Raw genomic sequence first — 25,730 nt, forward strand, 5'->3', positions numbered from 1 at the left:
GCCCCAAATATCATTCCCATCCCTCCCCAAGCAGCTGAACCAACATCTTTGGAGGCGACCAAATGGTGGACACATCACTGGCACACCCTGTGTCCACACTTGGATTGCAGCAACCTTCTCTCGACAGACTTCCTCAGAGAATCCACCTAGGGGCTTTCATTTGCATGATGACCTGAAGGGCTGTAGGGTGACAGTTCCACCGCCCACTTAGGAGACCATCTGGAGGAATGGGACAAAGGGCATCCTTGACCCTCCTCTATGAGCCAGACCACTGAGGGGTTGGGGAGGGCATCCATGCTGGCGTGGGCCAGTCCAAGTCCTGGGTAGGGAGAGATTCAGTCTTCCAGAGTGACCTGGGCATACAGGTTTCCGTCTCAGAGAGAAGGGATTTTCACCCTCCCTGCCTTACAAGATATTAATGAAGATTTAATGAACTTGGTGCTTTGGAAAGATACAAAATGCTATGAATGTGGAGAAAGTTGGCTCCTTTTTGCCCTAGGACCAAAATAGCCACTAACATGTAATTTCTACCCTATATGAATAATTCCAGATATAGGAACGCCTGACATGGATATATAATCGATCCGATATATATATACCCACATATAAATCTGTATGTATGTTTATTTATATTGATGTTTATGTAAAATCCTGGGGTAGCCAAAATCACTCTTAGCTCCGAGCACGCCTGTTCTTTACTTTCCTAAACGAATGTAGTGTCTTTTCACCCACCTTACAAACTCTGTTGTTGATCTCTTAGCTCTCTGGGTGGTATTTCCTTGGCGGGGCTGGGGGAAGTGATGGAAGAAGCCCCTCGAATTGAGACTCGAGGTAAACAACAACAGAGAGGCTGCAGTGACTTTATCCAAACATAAGACCCTCTGGGGCTCTGAGGCAGGCCATTTGGTGACCAGCATATGCATCATCCATTCCAAATCCCGTGAGTGACCTTATTAGTGACGGGGTGGGGTTGGGGGAGATGTGTTACCTGCATCAACCTCAAAACAAAATGCTTGATCTTTCTTGGTTATCTGCCATCTCTGGTTTTCTGACCCTGCCAGACAACTCATTTTCTCATGATGGAGAAGTGCTTTTAGATTCAGTTCGTGGTATACATCATTTCTCGTAGACTCAGAATTCAGACCAAATATCTGTGTGGATAAGGGTAGGGATGGGTGTGGAGAGAACATGCTGCGTTTCCTGATGAGTTGAAGTCGACTAATACTGTGTGCCTAGTCCAGCTTGATAATTCCAGATGCTGGAGATTCCAAAATAAGTGATACATCTGGTGCAGATAGTCTAGTGATGCTTCTTGCATTGTTGAGAAGGTCTCTGGAGTGTAAGCGAGCTTATTGAACACTCGATTTGCTACTCAGTTGCTTTCACTGGAAAAATTCTGCCCGGCTAAGCCCATCTCAGTGTTGGAGCTCCTCTTAGAATTCACCTTGTAAGTTCTAACTACTTCTGGGTTCTATGCTCAGAAAGTGAGGAAACTTTGGGTTTTCTCATTTTTCAGCTTGTTTTAAGAAATTCTTCAGGAATTTAGTATGAGGCAGGTCAAGAAAAACGGGAAGGAGACTTGTCAGGGGACAGGGGAATGGGGACTCTGATCCAGATATTCCAATTCCAAGTTCAGTCTTCGCAACCTCAGCAAACAGCAGCCAATTGCAAGATACCAGTTCTGATGGGATGACTACAAATTTAAGGCACTTCACATCAATCCAGTAACTGGTTTGAGACCGTGGTGCATCCTTGCTTCTCCCATATCCTGAAGGAATGTTCTTGTGAAGGGGACAATTTGAGAAGAAAGGCTGGCCCCAGCTCACGCATCAGTCAAAACCATTTGTTTTGTTAACCTCATGTGAACATTACAAATGTGTGATAGAGCAGAGGCCACATCCTTTTATCGATTCGCAATTTCTTGAGTCAACATGGCCCCTTTACCTTGACCTTCAAAGGAAACACTTCAAAGGAAAAAGCCAAGGTCCTCTTCAGACGGTGGGAACTCCGAGGTGGCTCTTGCTTTGAACTCGGAGGGCTTGGGTGTCAGTGCCAACCGGTTTGACTTTTCTGTATGTGAGCATCTGTGTGGGCGGGTGGGTGGGTCTCTTTCTAACTGTTACGTGTTAGTGTTCTTTCAAATTATTCTTTAAATGGAAAGGCCTGTGCAGCAACACTACATGGGAAAGTTTCCCACAGATAGGTTTCAGCAAACTATCTTCTGTTTTTATAAAGAGTGACCACGTGTTCTCAGAGGAGTATGTTTTAAATGAGAGCAGCCAGGGATGGAGTCTAATCCCTGGTATTAAAAAATCTGGGTTTGGGGGCACAAGCAGCTCCATTTTCCCATCCTTAAGTCAGGCTCTAACATGGCCAACAGCAGCCAAAGTCCGCCCACATCCCGCCTTCCACAATCGCAGGAATTCTCAGAGTTCCACAGCCTACCATCTGGAGCTAGAGCTGTGCCTCCCCGTCCTGCCTGTGTGCTAGAAAGTTCTTGAAAAAGTTAAAAGGACAACATAAACAGAGCTGTTTTTATCATATTAAATAAGCCACGAGATAGGAGAGAGGCAATTAGGCCCAATTACAGCGTATCTTGTTACAGTCGGGGGCCCTTCCCCACGGAAGGCAAGGCCTTGTGGAAAATAACAAACGCGCACTTGGATTTCTCTCTGCTATTACTTAATTACACTTAGGGAATGAAGTGGGCGCTACAACCTTGAGCTCCGCACAGTTTTATCAGCTGGTGAGAAAACCTCTTTTCCCGTCAGCAGTGTGAGTGGAGGAGGCGCTTGGCACGTATGAGGAAGGATCACACCGGGATCTGCACTGTTATTGCTTTAACTGTCGTTGCTTTTAAATATGGTGAGGAGCATCTTGTCCCCTTACCCTTCTCTTTGGCAACGTTGGATATTTTTTCTTGCTCATGCTGCCAAATACCTTTGAGAACCATTGAGGCGAATTCTAAGAACTCCTTGCTGGCATTGCATTAAACTTGCAAATGATTTGGGGAAGAACTGACAGCTTCATGGCGTATATTCCTCTTATTCAGGAATACGATGTATGCATTGCCTTCCTAGAGTCGCTGTACTAGGCTCTCCTTCCACCAGGAAGGTAGGGCAGTGCCACTTCCTCCCCACTCCAGTAGTTCAGTGGAATTATTAAATTGTTCAACAGTGAATTTCTACTGATAACAGTAAATGGATGTATTAAAAATAATCACAACTTCAGTAAGGTTTTGTAATTTTTTTCAAACACTGCACACAACTCATTTGGATTCTGGGAAATACTCTAGGATGGTGGTTTGGCAGGATAGGTAAGAAATTTTAATACTTGTCTAGGTTTAATTTGACCTAAACTAACTTTCAGGGCTGTGAAAGTGGGTTGAGGGACAAGGATGTTAATTGCATTCTATTTATAATAGCCCCACAAAACTAGAAATGTCCAAAGGTTAAATTATGGTGCATACTTTTGGTAGAATACTATGCAGCTGTTAAAATTTATGTACAATGAGTATATAACTGTATTCAATGAGAAAAGATGTTTTCTTTCAACATTTACTATGAACAATATGCTTCAAAGTGTAGTTGTATGATCCTAGTTCAGTAAGGAAAAAGCATATGTACACAAAAGTGTTGGAGTTGTCCCAGAAAACAGGTTTATGGGAAGTGTTTATATGCATTGTAATTTTCTAGGTTTTTTCCTTAAAATTTTCAAACAAAGAATACTTTCTGTCAAAAGGAGAGAACTTTCATGTATACTATAATATAGTCCTAACTGACTTGTGTTTTTGGTTGCTAGTAAAGTAGAAGTGAGGAAGTCACACTTTGAAACTGATTTTTTTAACAGAGATACATTGATGTGAAATATATACTCCTTAGTATAAATAAAATACCAAAAATACCATTCTGTTCCTATTCTTATAGTAGTTTTATTAAAAGAGGCATCACTTTTTCTCGGATGCCTTTTTCAGTCTTAGTCTGTCAAGATGATCTTGTTTTCCTTGTTAAACCTATTCTACTCAGTTCCATCGGATTTCTTTATAATGTGTGCATACATTGCTGGAACAAAAGCCTTATGTGGTCTTGGTGTGTATTTCCTAGGAGGGTAGCCGTGGACAAGCCGACATTCTCTGTACCTGTTTCTTCATCTGTGTTTTAAAAAAAATTTTTTAAGGGTACTTCCCAGGCTACTAGGAAGATACATGAATCTGTGTATGGAGAACACTCAGACCAGTCACTGGCGTGTGGAAATGTCTCTATAAGGATTAGCTGTTGTTCTTCTTTTTTCTTAATTACTACCAGCCTCTTTTCTTGCATTTCATTTAAAATCTATATTCCTAAGAGAATTTGGGCTGTAGTTTTTCTTTCTTTCTTGTTGTCATGATATGTTGATCAATTTTGGGTGTCCCAAGGTTAGCTTTTCTTTATGTAATGAACTGGGTAGCTGCCCATCTTTTTCAACATTCTAGAATAATTTATATCACTTGCATTTACCTCAAAAAAGGAAATACAACCAGTCAACTACACAAAATGGTTAGCATGCCAAGTTATGGAACATGATATAGCCAGTCATACCAACATCCCCAGGTATAATACGATGCGAGCCCCCAAAATGCGAATCACTTAGTTACACCATTTTCAATGTAATTCCACAGACATTTATGAGATATATTGTTCAATAAGAAAAAATTTACGAAACAGCCTGTGAAATATGACCCAGTTTTTTAAAGTTATTTTATACACATACACAAATGAACATGTGTGCACATGCAAATGTGCTTGGGTGACTTTGTGTGTGTGTGTGTGCGTGCGTGCACTCCAGAAGTTAAGCAGTGATTTCTAAGGAGGGCTAGTAATTATGATAATTTAAACAATTGTGTTCTTCCTTTTTTTCTCACCTGTTTTGAACGCTGAATATGTATTACTCATGTAATCAAAAACCAGAAAGACATTTTAAACCTCTATGCAAATTTATGATGATCTACTCAGTACAAACAATGTTCTTGACCTTGAGGGCATGAAAAAGATCCATGTGATCCAGTCCCTGCTCTCAGGAAGTCTGTAATCTAGATCTAGACAAAGTGGAAACAGACAACTATGACATGGTTGCACAGAGGTACAAACCAAAGGCTGATGAGAGGATGCCCAGCCTTCTCGGTTTGCCCAGGACTGAGGGTTTCCCTAGGATGCAAGACTTGTCAGTGCTAAAACCCAGACAGTACCAGGAAAACTAGGCGGTCACCCTTGCTAGAGATGCCAATGGTGGAGCGGCGTTGACCAAATGTTCACTTGCTTCCCTACGTTTTCCAGCTTCCCCTGTAGGTCATTGGAAACTTTATGATTGAGCTCTGTCCAAGCGGAAAGTGAGGGGAAGTGATGGGTTGCTTCCATTTTGAGACAGTTAAGAGTGGGTATGCATTCTCCAGACCTTCTTTTTCTCATCCTCACCATTGGAAGCTGACAGTTCTGAGATGGCAGAGTTGGTGGATGGAATCAGCTGGGATACCTGAGTCACTGTTGGAGAAGAGCTACCAAGGAGAGCTGCTTGGTCCACATCAGACTGCAATGTGAGAATAATTGGGTTAAGACCCTGAGTTTCAGGGTTTACTTGTTAATACAGCAGAGCATGGTGATATCCTTACTGAAATAGAGCACAAAGATAAGGGATCAGGGAAGAATTCACAGGAAAAGTGACATTTATACAAAGCATGAAGACTTGGTAAGATTTCCTCATGAAGAAGTGAATGATGGGCAGGGGAAGGTCCATGTGGAAGGGGCAGCTAGGCAGGGGAGGACAGGAAGTGGCCCAAGTACAAGCAGTGGTCCTGTGTTGGGAGGTAAGGCCAGGAAGTTTGGTTGTGACATTTGAGGAAGGCCTTGAATTCTTCCTTAGAAGTTTGTGCTTTATTCCAGAGACAACAGAAGGCAAATGGACTTTCTAAGCAACAATGTATCACAATCAGAACAATATAAAGAAATGAGGTATCACCTCACGCCCATCAGAATGACCATTATTAAAAAGTCCACAAACAATAAATGCTGGAGAGAGTGTGGTGGAAAGGGAACCCTCCTACACTGTTGGTGGGAATGTAGTTTGGTGCAGCCATTATGAAAAATGGTATGAAGATTCCTCAAAAAACTAAAAATAGACTTACCATATGATCCAACATATATCCACTCCTGGGCATATATCCAGAGGAAACTCTTAATTTGAAAAGATGCATGCACCACGATGTTCATAGCACTATTTACAATAGCCAAGACATAGAAACAACCTAAATGTCCATTGACAGATGACTGGTATATTTATACAATGAACTACTACTCAGCCATAAAAAAGAATAAAATAATGCCATGTGCAGCAACATGGATGGATCTGGAGATTGTTATACTAGGTGAAGTAAGCCAGAAAGAGAAAGAAAAATAACCATATAATATCACTCATATGTGGAATCTTTAAAAAAGGCACAAATGAACATATTTACAAAACAGACTCAGAGACATAGAAAACAAACTTATGGTTACCAGGGGGAAAGGGGGTGGGGAGGGATAAATTGGAAGTTTGAGATTTGCAGATACTAACTACTATATATAAAATAAAAAGTTTCTTCTGTGTAGCACAGAGAACTATATTCAATATCTTGTAGTGACCTATAAAAGAATATGAAAAGGAATATATATATATAAGGCTATAGCATTATGCTGTACACAGAAATTGACACAACATCATAAACTGACTACCCCTCAAAAAAAACCCCAAAAACATAAAGAAAAGGTTAGATGGGAGGCACTGGAATGGGGTCAGAAGTAGGGCCAATTCAGAGGTGACAATCAACAGTAAGTCCAGGCAGGATTTCAGACAAGAAAGCGTGAGGGCCTGAGCTAGAGCAAGGGTCATAGGTGCGTAGTGACATCTTGGGAAGCCGAAGTTACTTGACTTGGCTGCTCCTAATTTAAAGATCTCATAAAGGGAGAAAGAAGTTGAAGATGCTGCTGAGGTTTCCTCCTTTGTGTTCTAGAGGATGCTGCCATTCACAGAAACAGGGACCCAAGGACGAGAAGCGAGTGTAGGAGAGAAAAGGCCAGGTGATGTGGGCAGGAAGGGCAGAGGGTGAAGGGTTAGTAGAAAGAAGTCACAGAAGTAGTGGAGAGCCAGGAGAGCACAATATTCCAGAAATCAGAGGAGGAGACAGTTGCAAGAAGGAGAAAACTGGACCTGAGTGTCACAGCCTACAGAGGGTGGATAAAAAGCTAGAAAGACTTCGGAACAGCAGCTGCAGGGTCTGTGGTGGGGAGTCAGCTAGGATGCACTGAAGGATTGCCGTAAAGTAACGAGAGCCCAGATACTTCCTTGAGCCTTATCAGCTAGAGGAAATGAAGTTTGCTCTTTTCTTTAAATATTTATTAACGTGAAGACTAATGCTCTTGAGATACCCCTCCCCACTGCTTGGGAAAAGAGAATCTGGTTTTCACTAGTGGTTTCCTCTGTGCTCCAGGAACTGCCACTAATCTGAGGAAGTGTCCCTCTCCTGGCTTGGAGCCCCTGGTGAGCAGAGCTGGGAGCTCAGGGAGTACACACGCCTCCACTCCTGTCTGAGGAGACTTGCGAAACTGGGGTATAGACTGAGCCAGGCAAAACCGAGCCATACACCGAGCCAGGCCTTTCTGCAAGGGTGACCAAGGCAGCCTGCCTGGTGTGCTCTGCACTTGAGACCACTCCTGCCCTCCATTGTAGTCACCTCCTTGGGTCAAGACAGTACCTAGAACAACTTTGTAAATGTGATCTGCCACATACGGGTACTCAAGGCCCACATCAGCAGTGACAAGCCATGCTGACAGAATGGGATGAGAGGGCACGTTCGCTCTGTGGCCTTATTCTCAGGAACATCTAACCCCAGTCTAATAATGAAGAACATCAGACAAATCCCAGTCGGCTTCTTACAAAATACCTGACCGATACTCCTCCCAACTGTCAAGGGCAACAAAGACGATGAAAATGAGAAACTGTCACAGCCAAGAGCGGGTATCACGACAAGCAATTATAACATGGGATCCTGCAACAAAAAAGAACATTCAAATCTAAAGGAATTTGAATAAACTATGGACTTTGGTTCATAATGATGCATCAGTGTTGGCTCTTTGACTGTAACAAAAGCACCCTTCATACATAAGAGGTTAATAAAAGGGAAAAGTGGGCGGGGGATGTACAGGAACTCTCTAGTCATATCTTTGCCATTTTTTTCTGTAAATCTAAAACTGTTTTAAATTGTTTAATTGATTAAATGTTTATCTTTAAAAACATAGTCAATAATAATACCTTTGGTATGGTAACCAAAAAAAAGTCTAGGAAGAAGGAGAGCCCATCGATGCTGTAGCATTTGTGGTCACATCAGTTCATCCTTCTCAGGGTCAGAAAGGCTGGGGACACAGAAATATTGGGAGACATGAGTAAATGTGGGATCTTGAGTTTTTCTTTTAAGAGAACTTGGAGCGCGGAAGCAGCAGCTAAGCACAGCTTGTTTCGTTGTACTTCGGCTACCACCAGACAAAAGGGGTTTATTTTAAAAATATGGACTGAAATGGAATTAAGGAGGTCAGGAATGGAGAGCGCTCCAGGCTTGACCACGACCTCTCCTCTCCTGTGGGCCAGATGTCCTTCCTCTGGTCCCAGTCCCTCTGCTGTGGTCCTCCCTCTGCACTGGCTTCCTCAGCTCATTCAGCCCCAGGTCTCTTCTGACCAGTTTGAATGTGGCCTCCATCTGGCCCGGCTTCTGCTCCTGCCACAGGACAGTCTCCCAGCTGTCACCGCCCGGCCTCTGCGCTTCCTAGCTCTGGAAGATTCCTGCCAGAGCATCCCTCACCTTATTTGATCCTGTCTGTTTTGGAAAAGGTTTATTTGCAGAAAAGTACAATGACTAATCCAGCACACTGATTTCCCCATACAGGGTTAACACCTATCGGCGAGCTATCGTATTTGCTACCGAGCTTTCTCCCTGTGGGTATGTCTTGTCAAAATTATTCAGCATGTGCTTAAATTCCCTTTGGAAGTGAAAGAGTGCAGACAAAATCCTTTTGGACCAACTAAATCCTATTTCCTTCTCTCTCTCTGCTGAACCAGTTACCTTACTCACCATCCGTTTTGACGTAAATTCTTTAGTTCTCTCTCACACACATATCCACAAATAATACATAGTATTCTTTGTGTGTGTGTGTGTGTGTGTTTTCATTTATATAAATATTACCACCTGGGATGACTTCCCTTTTTTTCCAACATCATGATTTTGATGTATATTCATATCGAAATATAGTTGATCTTTTTTAACCACTGCATGTATTCCATCCAGTAAATAGAATAAAAGTAAATAAAGATACATGTCATTTATTCATCCCCTATTGGTTAAAAATGTTGGCAGTTTCCAATTTTTCAACCCTGCCATAGAAATGCTCATCCAGGTCCCCTTCCATACGTGTAGGAGGGTTTTCTGTTGGGTATTTAAAAGTACTGCCAAGTTTAGTCTCTGTGTCTGAAAAAGCATCTGATGAGCCCAGCGGATTTTTTAACATCAGATCTGTTGGGATCATAGAGAAGGTCTTCCCTATTCAAGTTCTGAAATAAGCTGAAAATAAAGCGCAGGGCCGCTAGAAACCAAGAGATCACCTTTATTGCTGGCAGAGTCCAGGTCAGAGGATGAAGCAGTGGGTCTGCTAAGGAAACTCCATGCTTGGGCAGACTACCGCCCGTGACAGACAGCTGGGAACTGGGCCAGGCTGCCCTCACCCCATCTCTCCAGCCACCCAGGGGCCGACCTGGAGAAGCAGAGGAATGCATGGCCCACTGGAGGCTGCCTGCTCCCCAGAGCATCCGTCACTCCCTGGGCAGTGAAAAGCCAGGAGAACATTTTTAGAACAATAGGAATCTACTGCGAGTACACTTCTTAATGACAGGCTGCTAAGCTGTTGATCTCAGGGACAAGCTATAATAATGTGCAGTGAAAACTTGTTGACTTGAAGCTATTTAGAAATGACCTGTCCAGGTGTGGGCAAAGGTGGGCTTCTCCCAAGCCCCAGGGCCCCTCCTCCACTCCCCACTCCAGAAACAAGGTAGAAAAAGTGAGTATGTGACACTATGTGGTGATATTTTAAGAATGAGCCCTATGGCCATTTGGAGAATGACAACAATGTCCATTTATTGAACACCCGCTCTGTGTCAGGCACTGTACTCAGTGCTTTCTATGCAAAAGACTCCCACTAGGAAGGTGTTATTCACCTCATTTTGCAGATGAGGAGACTGAGACTCGGGTTAAGTAACTTTCCCAAGAAACAGGCTCAGTGGGCAAGGGAGACCCACAAAGGAGGAGGAAAGACAAGGAAGGGAATTGCTGAGGGGGAGAAACCTGGACACAGGGCCGGGAGGAGCACCAGGACGGAGGGGAGGAGGCGCCCGCACCGGTGGTCCTAGAGGCCCCACCGTGCCCTTCGTGCTGTCGTTCTGCCCTCTCTGACCTGCGGTCTGTTACATTCTGAATCCTTCCTGGGGACTGATTTCACACTTCATTTGGACAAGCCAAAAAGAGGTGCTGTTGTTAGGCTGAAACTGAAGCAAAGTTTATTTGGTGATTCCCGTCCCCCCAACCCCAACCCCAACCCCTTGCTCAGGGCTCTAGATAGTGGCTTTGAAAATGGATTCTGGTTTCAGAAACTAATCAGTCCCAGACAAATTCAAGAAACCATTTGGGGGTCACTCAATAATTACTCAAAGATGAGCACTTATTTTTTTAATTATAGAAATAACAATACACGCTTCTTGTGGAAATTTTACAAAATGCAAAACTGTGAAGGAGAAAATAACACTTAATCCTAAGGCCACAACCAGGAGACAGTGGCTGCTAAAATCCTGGTGTGTTTCTTCTATGTGTGTGTGTTTAATGACATCAAACTGAGTATACATTCTGAATCTTTCCTTTTTCACTTAAATATAACACGAGCACTTAACAAATGTAAGCCATCGACTGTAAGTGTTTACTGCATGCTTTACAGGGATTACCTTGTTTAAGGAAGCAGAACCCCAAGGAGAGTTTTTTATGATTATTCTAACTTCATAGGTGGAGAAACTGGGGCTCAGAGAGGCTTCGCAAGTTTATACCACTCCTAAGCCATCCTGACGGTTACCGAGGTTTATCTTTTACGTTTCCTGGCCATCTACATCTTAATCTCAGTTCCTATTTTTCAGTTGAAGAATGCATCTTTCTCTCATTGGTATTAGGAACTTTAAGCATATGAACCTTTCGGCTGTCCAGCAGAAATATTTTCTTTTACCATTTGCCTTTCTAATTTGTTCTAATTTCAACATACAGAACTTGCTAACGTCTAAATACTCAAACTATCAATTTTCCGTTATGATTTCTTCCTTTTTATGCTTAGAAAGGCCTTTCCCACCAAAATATTAAACTATATTTACCTTGGTTTTTTAAGGGTTTCATTTTTTTGTCTCTACTTAAATGTAGTACATCTGGAATTTATTGTGCAGTGTGAGGTAAAGATATAAGCAATAATTGTCCCAGCTCTGTTAATTGAGTGTAATTTCCTCACTGATTTGAAATGCCACATTTATCACATTATAAATTCTGACATATGCTGTGGTCTGTTTCTGGATTTCCCCATCTGGTGCTATGATGAACTTTGCGAACTATTTACCCAACTCTTTTTTTGATTACCTCAGGACAGACAACTAGACTCCATTTCCCAGATTCCCTTGGAGTTAGTTGTTGTCATATGACTGATGGAGGGTGAGGGAAGTGACATATGGCACTTCCAGAATGGACTATAAAAATAAAATCTCACATAAGCGGACCTGTGAGCTCTTTTCCCTTCTCACCTGCCTGGGATTGAGAGGATCCCCAGAACAAGCTCAGAGGCCTGTGGTGAGGTGGAAGGAACCTGGGCCTCTGAACCTCTCTCTTTCTGGAAGGTAGCTGCTGGTGCACCTCAAATGCTTTATGGGGATGAGAAATGAACTTCTACGATGTCTGGCATTATATATGTGAGAGTCCATATATCCAAAAGCCAAATTTTTTTTACCACTCTTGAACATTAAGAATCATTTTGCCACCCCACGCCCTAATGATATCTTATTGAAATTGCATTAAACTTACAAAATTAATGTGGGAAGGATTATGATTCATGCTATTCAGTCTTCCAATTCAAAAACATACTATTTTCTCTACTTGTTTACATGCTCTTTTCTAGTCTTCACTAAAATTGAGTGATTTTCTTCATATAGAGTCTGCCTATTCTGTTTAAATATGTTATTTTTGTGGGATTTTTTTCTTCTGTATTATGGAACTTATTGATTACACAGCTATCTTCAGCATATTAATTGATTTGGGGGGGGTACTCAAGCTTTTTCTGTAAAGGTTCAGACAGTGAATTTTCTAGACTTTGTGAGCCATATGGTCTCTGTCACAACTATTCAACTGTGCTGTTGTCATTAGACAGTATGTAAATGAAAGGGCATGCTTATGTTCCAATATAGTTTTATTGACAAAAGCAATCCACTGGTTAGATTTGGCCCTTGGGCCATAGTTCACCAGCCCCTTATCTAAATAAATAATTGTATCATTTGCAAATAACAATACCTGCTTTTTCTACTTCAACGCTTTTAGAGTATGTCTAGAACTTCAGCAGTATGTTATATAGAAAGCGGTTACAGTATTATCTATTTCCTCCTTTAAAGAGATTGTCTCTGGTGTCTCGTTGTTGATTTGGAAGAGGGGTGCCTGTGTGTCTCTGTTATTTTGAGGTTGTATTCCATATCATTCTATGCTGAGTTTATTGTAAGGTTTAAGTAAGGGAAGATATTGAGTCTTAGGCCTTTTGATAATGTATAGAGATAATAATGTGACGTTTGTTTGACCTATTACTGTTTAATTTACATTCCTGGATTTCCCCTGTGCAAACCACCGTGAGTTCTTGGGTAACATAAACTCTGTATATTATTTTAATACTACTAGGTAGGATTTTCGCATGTTTATTAACATGAGAGATTGGGCTATAGATTTTTTAATGTTATCTTTGTCAAATTTTTATATTAGAATTGTGTTGAATTTTTAATGAATTTTCAAATGTTTCATATTTTCTTTTCTCTGAAAGAATGTTACAACATAGGGGTTCCTCTTTTTTTTTTTTTTTTTGGTTGACAAACTTGGTCTGGTACACTTTGGGGGGGTAATTTTTCCTTTTTTCTGCAGTTTTTGATGTATTTAGACTGCCTAATTATGGGCTAGATGAATATATTGAAACAGTTCTCAGCATGCAAATATCAAGCTAAAAAAGAGTAAAATAAATATTTTAGAAGATGCTTGAAGAGTGGAAGGCATTTTTTTGAAAGCAAGATGTAAGAAGCTAATATCATCTTGAAAATAGTTGTTTCTCTAATATTATTTGTCTCAAGGCAGGGTTACCATAGTCCCATTTATTTCGAATGGTTCTAAATAATTTCTGTCCATCAATGGTCAGTTTCCATAAATATACCTCAATCATGATAGTAGTTGAAGGAAATTATTATAAGATCATATATATTTGGGCAACAGACCAACCAAAGAGAAAAAAAAATCTGGAATGTAAGTAGAAAAAAATTAGTAAACTTAAATAATAATAAAGCATTGAAGGCTGAAAGTCCTTTGACCATCTGCTTAAATCGCTATATAATCATGGTTCCCAGATTTTTCTCCTACAAGTCTCTGTATTATGTTGTTTGTTTGACAGCACAATGCTAGCCTGATTTTGCCCAGCCTCTTTAACTAATTGATCAAAATTTCAAATTCCAAGGGTTATAATCTATTCTTGACTCTGACAGAAAACTTGCAGAGATTGGGAATGCAAGTAAGGGCAAAATTAAGTTAAAGTAATCGTGTATCTGGGTTTACTGGGCACAGTCTCAACTTATGCTGTTGTCCTGGTGTAATTAATAGCAGTACCTCCTTTTACCCTCAAAGTACCCTTTCATACACAAACGGTCTTACTACATCTGATCCTATAATGTAGTGAGAATAACCTATTCTAAGTGGGAGGCAGAGACTCAGTGAACGGGTTGGATATGTAAGCTGAAGAGGGAAGACTGCACAGGGGTGGAAGCTGCTTTGAGATCCATGACCTAATCACGTGCTGAGGCTTCCATCCACCAGAGGTGCCAGAGAGAAGCGGCGCTGTGACAGAGTGAGCGCGTGCCTCCACGACGTCTGCCCTCAAGTGTGTAAGGGAAGGGAAATGGGTGTGAGGGGATGGGGGTGCAGGTCCGAGGGCACAGGAAGGGGAGGTGGGAGGACGGGAAGAAGTGATGGGATGAGGAGTGGAGAGAGCCCGGCAGGGAAATAGAAAGAAATGGGGACTGGAAAGCATCACATGGAAATCTCTCCCTAAAAGTTGAACTTCACGCTGTTTCCCTGAGGGAAAAACTAAACTAAAAAACTTCACAGGATAAGAGGTTTGACAATTCAGAAGACAGATGCTGACAGAGACACTCTTCTTGACCAAACTTGGCTCCTCTGACTAGGCTCTGACCTTGGGCTCTGTCCTTGGCCAGCTTATTCCAGTTTTAGCAAGAAGCTTGCTATATTCATTTAGTATAAATGCCCCACTCTTGTTCTGATCATCTTTGATAACTGTCCAAATTCATCAGCCCCCACCGGGATATCTTACCATGCTGGTCTGCCTTTAGCAAAAATCTTGGAAGGTCATTTGAGCAAAGAACTACCCTACATCTCAGTAATTTTTCATCCACCAACCCTCAACCCTGCTCCTTGGCTCTAAATCCCCACTCTTCCTTGGTGTATTCCGAGTTGGCCCCTTCTTTCTCCCTATCTTTCTCCCTCTTGCAAAACCCCATTGCAGGAGCCCCCACTACTATTCAGCCAACCCTAAAATGTCAGCTCTGCAGTGAGGAAAACCATAGAAGAAAGACAAGGAAGTAAGAAAAGCACCATCACTTCTGGAGGCTCCAATCCCACTGCCCCTGGGTAGGAATGGACCCTTCAGTGGTGACCCAGCCCACACTTCCTTCTCCAAGCAAGAGCTGAAGTGCTGAGTCCCACCCTGAGCGTTCTCGCTGTCCAAGCAGGGAGTTTCTACATCCGAATTCCTCCTCCACCTACCGCTTATGTGTTGGGTGGTGCCCTGTCTCTTCAGCCTCCCAGAAGAGAAGGATGAGGATGAGGCTTGTTCTTCTGACGCTTTCAACTCATCTGGGAAGAATCCACCTCATCGCCTCGTATTCTGTGGACTTTGGCCAATGGCTAAATGCCGAGATCCCAAACCGAATACAAAACTGGTCGCAAGCCAAAATGAGGTGGTAAAATCTGGGACTAGACCATAGACTTCAAGATATTTTGATCAGATCGAAATTGCATTTTCTTAGCAATAAGCATAATGATTTTTAAAAATATGTTCATCACTACACTATCTAAGATTTAGAAAAGCTGGGAACAACCTAAATGTGTAACAAAAAGGTTGATTAAAAAATGGATAGAAAAGCCATGTGATCAAATATTATGCAATCATTAAAAACTGGGATTTAGAAAACATGTATGGACAAGGGAACTAAACTCAATATACTAAATGAAAGAAATCAGATTATAAAATGATGTGTACAGAATGATTCTAGTTTTGTAAAAAGTATTTATATACATGTATGCATGCATGCATTAAAAAAAAAAACAGAAAGATGCATGCCAAAATGATCACAACAGAATACTGGCTGAGTTTTTGTCTGTGTTTTCCTGTATTTTGAATGTTTATGAAAAAAAGCAAGCCTATGTTACTTGAGCATTAAGAAAAAAACTGTCTTCTTTATTCATTGGACTTGGAGTATCTGAGAGATACCTTTAAACCTAGTTCTCTGGTGGTCTTTAAAAGACATGGGTTCTTGACAGTGGAATTTTCCGTGTAAGCTGGTCCAGGTTCAGTGGAAGGCAGTCAGTGATGTGGTCCATCATTCCCAACCTTGACTCTAGATTCCTGTAAACTTATGCCACTCACTAACCTGAGCATCTTGCAACAGGGAGATGAGAAAGGAATCACTCAAGGTGCTGAACTGCTGGTAGAGATGTTGAAGGAAAGTTGCCACTAAAGCCACAACCAAGCACCAGTGCTCTTTGGCCACTGCTCCCGAAGTATCAACAGGACCACCTGCCCAATTTATGAGGCACTTGCTCTGAGGGCAGTTTCACATGCATTCAAACCTATTGCTCTAAGCCAGTGTTTACTAGCCTGGAGACTTCAGACAGATGCCTGGGGTGAAACAGCAGCGCTGTTACAAGGAACAGATAGGAAGCCATGTGGAAGCCATACCTTGTACATGGACTGGGAGAATATAGCACATTTATTTGTACTGTTTTTCAAATGCCTGTAGATACTGCTGTAGCAAAAAATACACACACAGTTTTCAGTGGTATTGAATTCATAGCAACTTTTTGTTCAGTACTTCTCAATTAATAGATTTTCGATGTAAATATCCAGGGACTATCATTTGGGGCTCTTTGTACTAAAATATATTGAGAGCCATTGTCTCAGCCTCTTGGGTCTTCAACTCAAGCTCTAAGTTCTTCGGAAAACGTTCTTTGGCTACTCCAGGGGACAGTGATAGTGCTGCCTCTGAAACTGTGTATTGCATGCTGTCCTGTCCTGTTTTCTTACTGTCTCAACTGGGATCTTCTTCTTCCCTGAAGTAGACTGGCAGCTCGATGAGGGCAGGGCCCCTGTCTTCTGCTTCTTTGTCCCTTCCAAATCACTCCATCCAGGGCGGACTCAGTGTGTAGTGATCACAGCCATTCTTCTGGGCTCCTTTCAGTCACTTTATTACAGAAGTCCCTCAACTGATGGAAAGTTTCCATTCTAAAGAGCTATTTCCAAAGCAATTTTTCTAAGTCCAGAATGAGTGCATTTTCTTCACTTACATGGGAGATGTTTGCATTTCCAAGTAGCTCTCACTTACATCTGGTGTGGGAGGCAAGATGGCCATACTTTCCCTCTGGCTCAAGACTCTGCCCTTTTCCACGAAAGTCGGTACATTTTGTAAGCAGAGAACCCTCTGTGTACCGCAGGCCTTGGCCAGATTGCAAGCAAATGCTCTAATCTACCTTTTGCCTTGTGTCTAAATCCAGACTGGGCTTTTATTATTTCACTTAGAACTTACTCTTGCCATATGCTCTCTGGAAATTATTTTTCTCATTGTTCATAAATTCCAAGTTTGTTTACTCTGGAATATGGGAGAAGCAAAAAATAGAATGTTGGGCTGTGAGGGGCAGCGTCTGCCTGAGCTGAGCCTTTTCTGGGGAGTGATAAATGATGCTGAGTTCCCCGTGGGTTAGAGGGCACCCAACTTCAAATAACTACAACATCCGATAACAAAGTTTTTCTCCATCATTTGCAATCCAAACACAAAGAACACAGCCCCGCGGACCCCTCATCCTTCATGTTCAATTGTAAATCCTGATTAAATAGCTTGCAGGTGTCAGGATTAAAGTATATGCAGTGGGAGCCTAAACAGAGGGCCAGCTGGGTTCCTCATTTGCCAGTTGCAGTTTCTTCTTTGTTTTGAAACTGTTGACAGTACAACTAAAAATGTTCCTTAGGGCCCAGGCTGGGTTAAATAACAAGCAGGATGAGTAAGAGAACAGCTGTAGATATTTTTCTGTGTTTAACATACCTGCCTTGTTGATTTATAGGAAGACCCCCATATAATGTACATTTTGTAATCCAAAACATTTAACCTTTGGAGCCAAGTCTGTGATAGAGACATCAGAAACAGGAAAGGTCTTGATGGGCCGTGTGTTCCAAACTCTTTCCCCCTCGAAGGAAAAGTGGAATGACGGGATAACTTGATTTTATGATTCCAGTGACCACGGCGATACTGTCTCGGCCTCATTCGATACTCACAGCTTAACCCGTGGGCACTCGATGCCACGGAAAGCAGAAAGCTCTGCCCAGAGGAATGCAGCTTAGGAATCCCCTCTCTGCATGAGCTGGATGGAGAAAGCCAGCTCTTCGCTAATCATCTGCTCTGACTTCAGGAAGGGATGTGGACAAGAGCCTGGGGGGACCTGCCAAACTGCAGGGCAGGGCTTTGGGCCACTCCCGACTTCCCCTTTTGTGCTGTAGCATTGATAGGTGTCACGAGTTTACAGTATGGAATCCTCAAAATTGGTCTGTGCTTGTGCTGAGCTAGACTGTGGTGTTGCGGAGCCTCAAAGCAGCAGCAGGAGGTTGAGTAGTAAAAATCTAAATCTCAGATGCCATTACTGTCAACCATGTGCTAAGAGCCAGCTGCATTCATGGCACTGAAGTGGGCACCAACCTGAAACTACAGGTTTCAAATAGTGCCTGTGACTTGCTGACTCAATACCCATTCCATCCCCAGGTATGTTCTCTCTATTCGCTGGGGCCAGTGATGGTCACCCCGTTAGCCTTTGCTGAGGATTTGTTTGGGAATAGGCGTGGAAGCCAACTCTGGCCAATAACATACGAGGGAAATCTGTCAGCTGCTAAGATATACAAATATGGACACAAGAGAGACATTATCTTTCTCTTCCTCCGAGCATTGCCTCGTCTGTTGGAGGGGAGCCGGTGTGAGGTGAAGGGGACACAGAGGATGGTGGTGCTAAGAGGCCCAGAGAACTGGGCTCCTTGGTGACTGAGCTGCTATGTTAACCCTGGATCCCACCCCACTTCTGAACCTCAGGTTCTACCAAGCAGCAAATTTCCTAATTGTTGAAGCCAGTATGACAGTAACATTTCTGTTTATCAAAAGCACTCTACGTAGTATAACTTCCCTTTGGACATGCTACCCTCTAAAAACAAAGGATGTATGTCAAGGGAGAGGGGATGAAAAGATGATGGGAGCGCATAAGATTGAAAACTTGATTTTACCGAACAACAAAAACAACCAAACCTACTTTGTTTACTCCTTCAAATGCAGAACAACTGACTGGACACGTTTGCATCCGAGGCATGCTTTTAATTCACTGTCTCTCTAGTGGCATCCCAGATGTCTCGGAACTGATGGGCAAGAGGGAAGTCCCTCGTTAGTCCGCGGACAGCCCAGGCACAGCTCTGGTGGGAAGAGCCACTGAGACCAGAACTGGCTGGAGGAATTAGGGAAGTCAGCGTCTGCAAGGATCCTTCTGGACTTGGGTTATTGGCTTGTGCTGGGTGAGGATCTAGTGCAAACAGAAACAGTGAAGAAATCATTTCACACTCAAAGGATAGCCCCTTGGCTACACGGCCAGATCGTCATCTTGGCAGTGTCGTAAGGCACTAAAGAACTGGGACTTCTAATAAACTGTGATGCTGGGGTGGGGAGAAGGGGACAGTGTATGGCTTGCACTTCCAGTAAAGTGCATTATTAGTACTGCAAACTCTTAACCTTTCAGTTACTAGTAGCACCTTACTGTTCTGTTAGGTACTATGAGATATAAACTAAAAAAACCTAGAGATGGCCTGCAGGGGTCCCAAAACTTCCAAAAGATACATGCATGCATAGGCCTATTGGTGTGATGTATAGAACCCTTCAGAGTTAACCTACCTAATGTTTAAGTCCACCTTGCACTGAGTTTTTCCAAACAATCCCCTGACATTACACTCCCTTTGGAAATGTCCGAAGAATACAAAGAGAGAGTTAATAGTCACTGCCAGGGCTTATGCTTAAGAAGCACTCTTTAGACATGATCTGATTTAATATGTTGTCCTATAAGGTAGGTATTATTCCCACTTTACAGTTGAGAAATTTGTTCAAACTCACATAGATGTACAGGTAGATGTGCTTGCAACTCAGAGCAGGAATGTTGAAGCCAACTGTGCCATTAACCTCTTGTCACTACTGCCAAGACCCACAGGACATTCTCTTTATCTTAGCAGATGCTTGGAAGGTAGCACTGTTGGCTCATTTTGAAAAAAGCCTGAGCGTGGCTGTCAGACCCTGCCTGGGACTTGGACCCACCTTGAGTGAAACATCCTCACTCTTGACCTCAGGAACTCCCAGCGGCGTTGAAGGGGTGAGTGCAAGTTGTTTCATATACTTGGGCACATTGCTCAAGTGTAAGTGGTGCTGTTGAAAGAGCAAGATTTGGGTGAGAGACAGACTCTCCTTTGATCATAATAAGACCCTGTGCTCACCACCCAGCTGCTCTGTCTCAGTTACTTCTGCTGCAAAACGGGCATGCACTGCCTGCCCCTTCGCATGGGGGTCGGGGCTGGTGTCTCAGTGCTATGTGCAAAACACTCACACGGGCACAGAATATGAGCTCAGTGTGACTTTTCCCCTGCTAGTCTGAATATGGCCCAACTGACTGCTGAGTTATTTCATAGCTGGCTCAAAGAATTTCCTTTCAATGACTATCAGAAAGCAGCGAAGCAGTTCCTATATGAGTAATCACTACTGTTGTAACTGCCTGTTATTTGTCTGTTGACATCACTAGGCTAAAACTTTCTTGAGGGCAAGACCTGTATCTTGTTCTTGAAGCAGTCCCACCTCTAGCACATCATAACTACTGTGCTACCCACGGCAGTGGGGCAGCAGAAAGACGTAAGGCCACAGAGTGAAGGACAGAAGATTTGCACATAGCTCACTTAGAATAATGACACTGCTAAATGTCTTGCCTTAGAATATAAGTTTTGTGAAATAAGCCTGAGTATTTCCTTCATGGTTGAGGATATTGCTAATCAGGGTGAATCTCAACATCTTCCTTGTATACAATGAGAATCAGTGGGTGGATTTACTATATTGTAGATAAAGCTCAGATGATTTAATATTTACTGAGGGATTGTAATTTCCGATTCACCTTTTTTTCCAAAAAAAATTGAGGGCAAGAAAATAAATGCAAAGAACTGATGTCCATGTTGAGATGTAGTTGGGAGCCCTTTTCTGGGCTGGCTGGTTAGTCATCACAGAAATGGCATTGCTTTCGAGGGGATGGTTACCGTATTTTCAGCCTGACTGGCATCCACCTCAATTTCCACATTCACTGTCTGTTATCATTTCCTACAACTGTCAGTTCTAATATCTAATGGTGTGGTCATTATACGTCGCACTTGACAGATGAAAATGCATGTGTTGCAGTGAATCCTCATAACAGACTTCTGTGGTGAATATTATTACCCACACTTGACCAGAGAGGAAACTGAGGCTCCAGGTCTCATGTGGCAGAGCAAGGAACCAAACTTAGCCCTTCTTCCTTCCTTCTAATGTGACTCCAAAGCTCAAACTCTCAAACCATGTTAAATGATCCTGTCGTCTGAAAAAAGCGGGAAAGTGGGAAGTCAGCTCAATGGAAGGAATACATAAAGATGCTTCCAGGACTCCAGCCAGTCCTGAGATGGTAACCCCACATCTCCGAGCTGCAAAGGAAGTCTAAGGCAGAGAGGGCAAGTCATTTGGCCAGTCCCCCAGCCAGGTGGTGGCGGATTCCAGGGCTAGCTCCAGGTGGCCTGACTCTTAGCTAAGTTCTCTGCTCCAAAGCCACAGATCCTTGGCTCAGCTAAGCCTGAGAGAATTGGACCATCAACCAAAATACATTCACAGGCAAAATTTCATTATCTTGGTGGAATATCTTCTCTTTTGAATCAACTACCTACACTGGGCTCCCACCGATTTCATTAGACCTCTCCAGTCCTCCATGCCATCTGGCCTGAGAGTCTTCTGATTTCCAACAGGCCTCTGGAGCCTCCAGGATCTGTGAGAGTCCCCATCTCAGTGCCCTGGTTGACAAAGACTGTGTCCCAGGTGCCCAGACGGAGGTCACAGAAAGTCCTGGGTCCACAGAGCCTGGCTCTCCTGTCTGACCGGCATTCCCAGAATCGCTTTACAGCAGGGGCCAAAGATCAAAAATTTTATGGTCGCTTGGGGAATTATTCCTCCCCAACCCATCTGCCCTTTCATCTGCACACCCACTGCCCCAGAATAGCAAACAGCTCCTCGCTCCTAGGCTGTTTCTCGAAAGAATTCACAGCAGGAAAACAGAGGTTAGAAATATTTCAAAAGCTTGGCCACAGCTGTCTGCAGGAGCCCATTTGAAAGCCTTCGTGTAGAAAATCTCCTTCTTCCTTTAAAGTACCAGCCCCTGGTTTTACTCAGCTTAAAGAACTGCAGTGTCACGGTCACTCTCAGGGCCCTCTGCCCACCTGGGTCTATCCAAAGGGAAGCTGAAGCACCCTTACCTAATGGCAGAAATTACATTAAGGGACGGAAGCTTCTAGCTCTCCATGACCACGCATGCCTGTGGGCCAAGGAGGGGTCCCACCACTGACTTGGGAGGGAATTGCGGATGTGGAACACTGGGTTGCACTCTCACCCAGGCGCATCCAGGTGCCCCACTGTTCTAGCTCTTTCTGGGCTGATGATGAGTGTGCAAACCCCAGAGAAGACCCAGTTTAGAAACAGCCTCTGTGGAGGAGAGGGTTAGCCGAGGGCAGCAATTTGTGGGTGGTGTGGACATCTCTGGGATGTGTGGGTCTCAAAGTATGAGCCCCAGCTAGGATGGGGAGGGAAACAAGCTGGCTGAGGACTGCAGGCTGAAAGCCAGTCTCCTGTGCCACCTCTTCCCAGGGCAGAATATAGTGATGTCACAGAGGCATATTTGCTAAGGCAGAAGGGTAACACATATTTTATAAATTAGCTTTTCAGCATACTTTGTAAGCTTTCAGATATTCAGGCACTTGGTACGTGGTATTTCTTTCTACTCTTGCATGTGGACTCACCAATGTTAAGGGTGGGTCTGGACCAGAATTCATCTCAGTGTAAACAAGGATCAAGTGCATTTGTTTCTTCATTCAGCCGTAATTTACTTAACTCCTGACATGTGCTAAGCATCGTGCCAGGGACTGGGTATGCCATGGTGAGCCAGACGCTTATAGCCTGGCTGGAAGGGGAGGCAGCAGCCACCAAATGAGGAGAGCCACAGAGCACTGAAATGACAGCCCCAGGTCAGAGCTAGGAAGGACGTGGGAGTAGGGAGGACCGGTTTTTGTGTGTGTGGTCAGAAACTGACTCTTCATGTTCAGATCAATTTCAACTGATAACTCAGAGGCCTCTGACTAGCAATTAAGTTAATTCAACAAATTTGTGTTGTCTGAGCCTGGCACTGTACCAAGCTTTGGGAGACCAGAAACACAGGCTCTCCTCAATGATCGCAAGTCTAGAGAGACATATGGATATGTATACAGCTAACTCAGGGTCAAGACAGAGGGAAACAGTAGCAGTACAAGGTGGGGGTTGTGGGAACACAGAGGGAGGCATGATTGATTTCTGCTCTACATTCAATGATGGCTTCGGACCAGAAACAACATTCCAGTGGAGGTTTTCAGGATGAAGTAGAATTTACAAAGAACACAATAATGTAGAGAGGCATTCCAAGTTGAGGGAAGAGCTTGAGCAAAGGCACTGAGGCCAGTCGTTGCATAGAGTACTGGGGAGTGACTAGTTACTCTGCACACTGGATACGTAAGGATGTTGAGGGCAGGTTGGGACAAGATTTTGGCAAGCCTGGCCTAGCACGCTAAGGACACTGATGGTTCTGGAGAAGTGGGGATAAATGTTCAGATAAAGTCACTCTGAAGAGAAAGCAGGGAGATGGGAAGAGGGCTATTTCAATCATTTAGGCTAGAGGCTCTGAGGTAGTGAAGCAAGATATTGCTGGTAATAGATTTAGACTTGGCAGTTCTGAGTTTTGATGTAAATTGCAACAGCAATCATCTGTCTCCAACTCCTTCCTCTTGGCCACCTTCTAATAGTTAGTGTTCATTGATTGCAAGTAGCAGACAGGGATGCTGGCTAACCTGAGCAGAGGTGGTTTTCACTAGGTGGCTTCAGCAGCTCACAGCGTCTAGGCGAAGGCTGAAAGGGCCGCTTTGAAAGGATGGGTGATACGGTAGCTCTGGCACTCCAGGTGGCAGCCACGGTAGGAGTTTGTAGAACATGGACAAATCGGCTCGAACTGTGTTGTCCCCAGTATTTTTGTCACTCTTCGTGTGATGCAAGTTTCAGGGAGAGCACATTTGATGAACCTAGATTGGGTCACTCTCAAGCTACTCTGCCAAGGGAGGGCAGGTCACTTAGATCAAAAGTCCCAGGAAACTCCCCAATCAGGAAATAGAGTGTTCCCAGAGCAGTGAGTAGGCCCTGCGTGAAGGCAGGAACTCAAGCTGTCTTAATTCGTGATGTATCCCCAGTGCCTAGAAGGGTGCCGGCACCTAGTGTGTGTAGGATTCATATCTACTGATTGCAGAAGACCATGTAGCAAAAGTGACAGATGTCCACACCACCTTATCAGGCTTCTCCCACCCCCTACTGACTTCGCTGCCTCCCAGGCTGTCAGGGGAGTGTCAGGACACTGAGCCCACCTGCAAGTGTTTGGGGAACTGGGCAATTCACCCTTAGCTCCTTTTCAACACAATTGATGTCCTTGTGCCAATTCTTCAGCTGTCCCAGGGTGCGCTCCCTGGAATTTCTTCACACTGATGATGATTTCCTGTTGGATGGGATGTTTGGGATTTGGGCTGTGTTTTTCTTTTAAATACCATTGCTATTCAAAATGTGAGTTCATTTCTTCTGGAAGTTATTTTTCATCATCTTTTCTCTCCCCAAGTTCTTGCACCATGGGCCTTCCTGCCTTCCTGTGGCTGGCCCTATAAATATTATGTTCTGGAGAGTTGCTGGGGAGTGGGGGAAGGGGTGATGAGTACTTGTTGGCTGTTTTTGCAATTTTTTTGCCTATCCAGGGCACTCTGCAAGGCATCTACAATGGCTGTGTTCCCTCCAAGGAGAGGTGCCTTACTAGAGGTCAAGGCCATTGTTAAATTGAGGTCTGTCCCTGATTTCAGGACATGGGCTCCAAAGGACATATGGAAGCTGCTGGTATCCAAGGGAGAGCCAGCTCCTTTGCTGCAGGCATTAGATTTAAGCACACTTGCAAGACAAAGGAAGGGAGAGAAGGAAGGGGAGAAAATATTGCCTGTTTGGCATGAAGTTGCTACTTTTTTAATCACACTGTCCCAGCTCTATTCATGGCTCAACATCAATATTAAGTCATCATAAAACTGAAGGTTTATGGTCCCTAAAAGATACGCTGAAAAATGTGTGCATCCTATAACTCCTAAAATATGTTGGCGAGATATTTTCCATATGGGTAGTAGGAAGGTTTTGTGGAGGTGACAGTCTGGCTACACAGAGACACACGGAGCAGCTAAGGGGGAACTGTCCCCAGCCTCCTCTGTGGGGTTTGGAACACTGGTGGCCTCCGTAGTGGAGCCACCCTCCCCTACATGGTCTTAAAACTCTTGCCAAATTCCCATTGCTTCCAGAATATAAAATGCAAACTTGGGACCATGGCCCTCAAGCTCACCTGGAGCCAGTCACTGCTCTGCTCTCCACCCAGGCCCTCGCTCATGTGCACCTTGCCCTCGCAAAGCTCGGTGCAGCAGGAGGCCACCTGCAAGTTCTGTCCCCTGCCTGGTGCCTTCTCCCCTTTGCTTTTCACCTGAGTCTCTTTCTCTCCCTTGAGGTCGCAACTCAGACTTAATTCTCTTCCCCAAGTTACTCTGTCGAATATCACACTGTTTGTTTCCCTCGCTAAACTTATCACAACTTGAAACACCGTATCTGTGCACTGGTTTCTGTGTGGAGTTCCTGCCTCCCACGTGGAACTGGAGGACGGGCCTCCCCGACCCCGCCCTGCCTGTTTC

At 43.7% G+C, this 25,730-nt stretch overlaps 1 long non-coding RNA gene across 3 annotated transcripts in view; it reads left to right on the forward strand.

Annotated features, from left to right (window-relative positions):
- LOC140696775 (uncharacterized) overlaps positions 1–25,730 on the forward strand; it is a 231,854-nt gene that overhangs the window by 106,055 nt on the left and 100,069 nt on the right. For 2 of the 3 annotated variants that reach the window (XR_012073280.1, XR_012073281.1), the window contains exon 3: positions 19,908–20,047. This is a non-coding gene — a long non-coding RNA (uncharacterized lncRNA). The remainder of the gene's footprint in view (positions 1–19,907; positions 20,048–25,730) is intronic. The other variant, XR_012073282.1, reaches the window with a different exon arrangement.

Source organism: Vicugna pacos, chromosome 6, assembly GCF_048564905.1.
Source record: "Vicugna pacos chromosome 6, VicPac4, whole genome shotgun sequence".
Taxonomy (NCBI): domain Eukaryota; kingdom Metazoa; phylum Chordata; class Mammalia; order Artiodactyla; family Camelidae; genus Vicugna; species Vicugna pacos.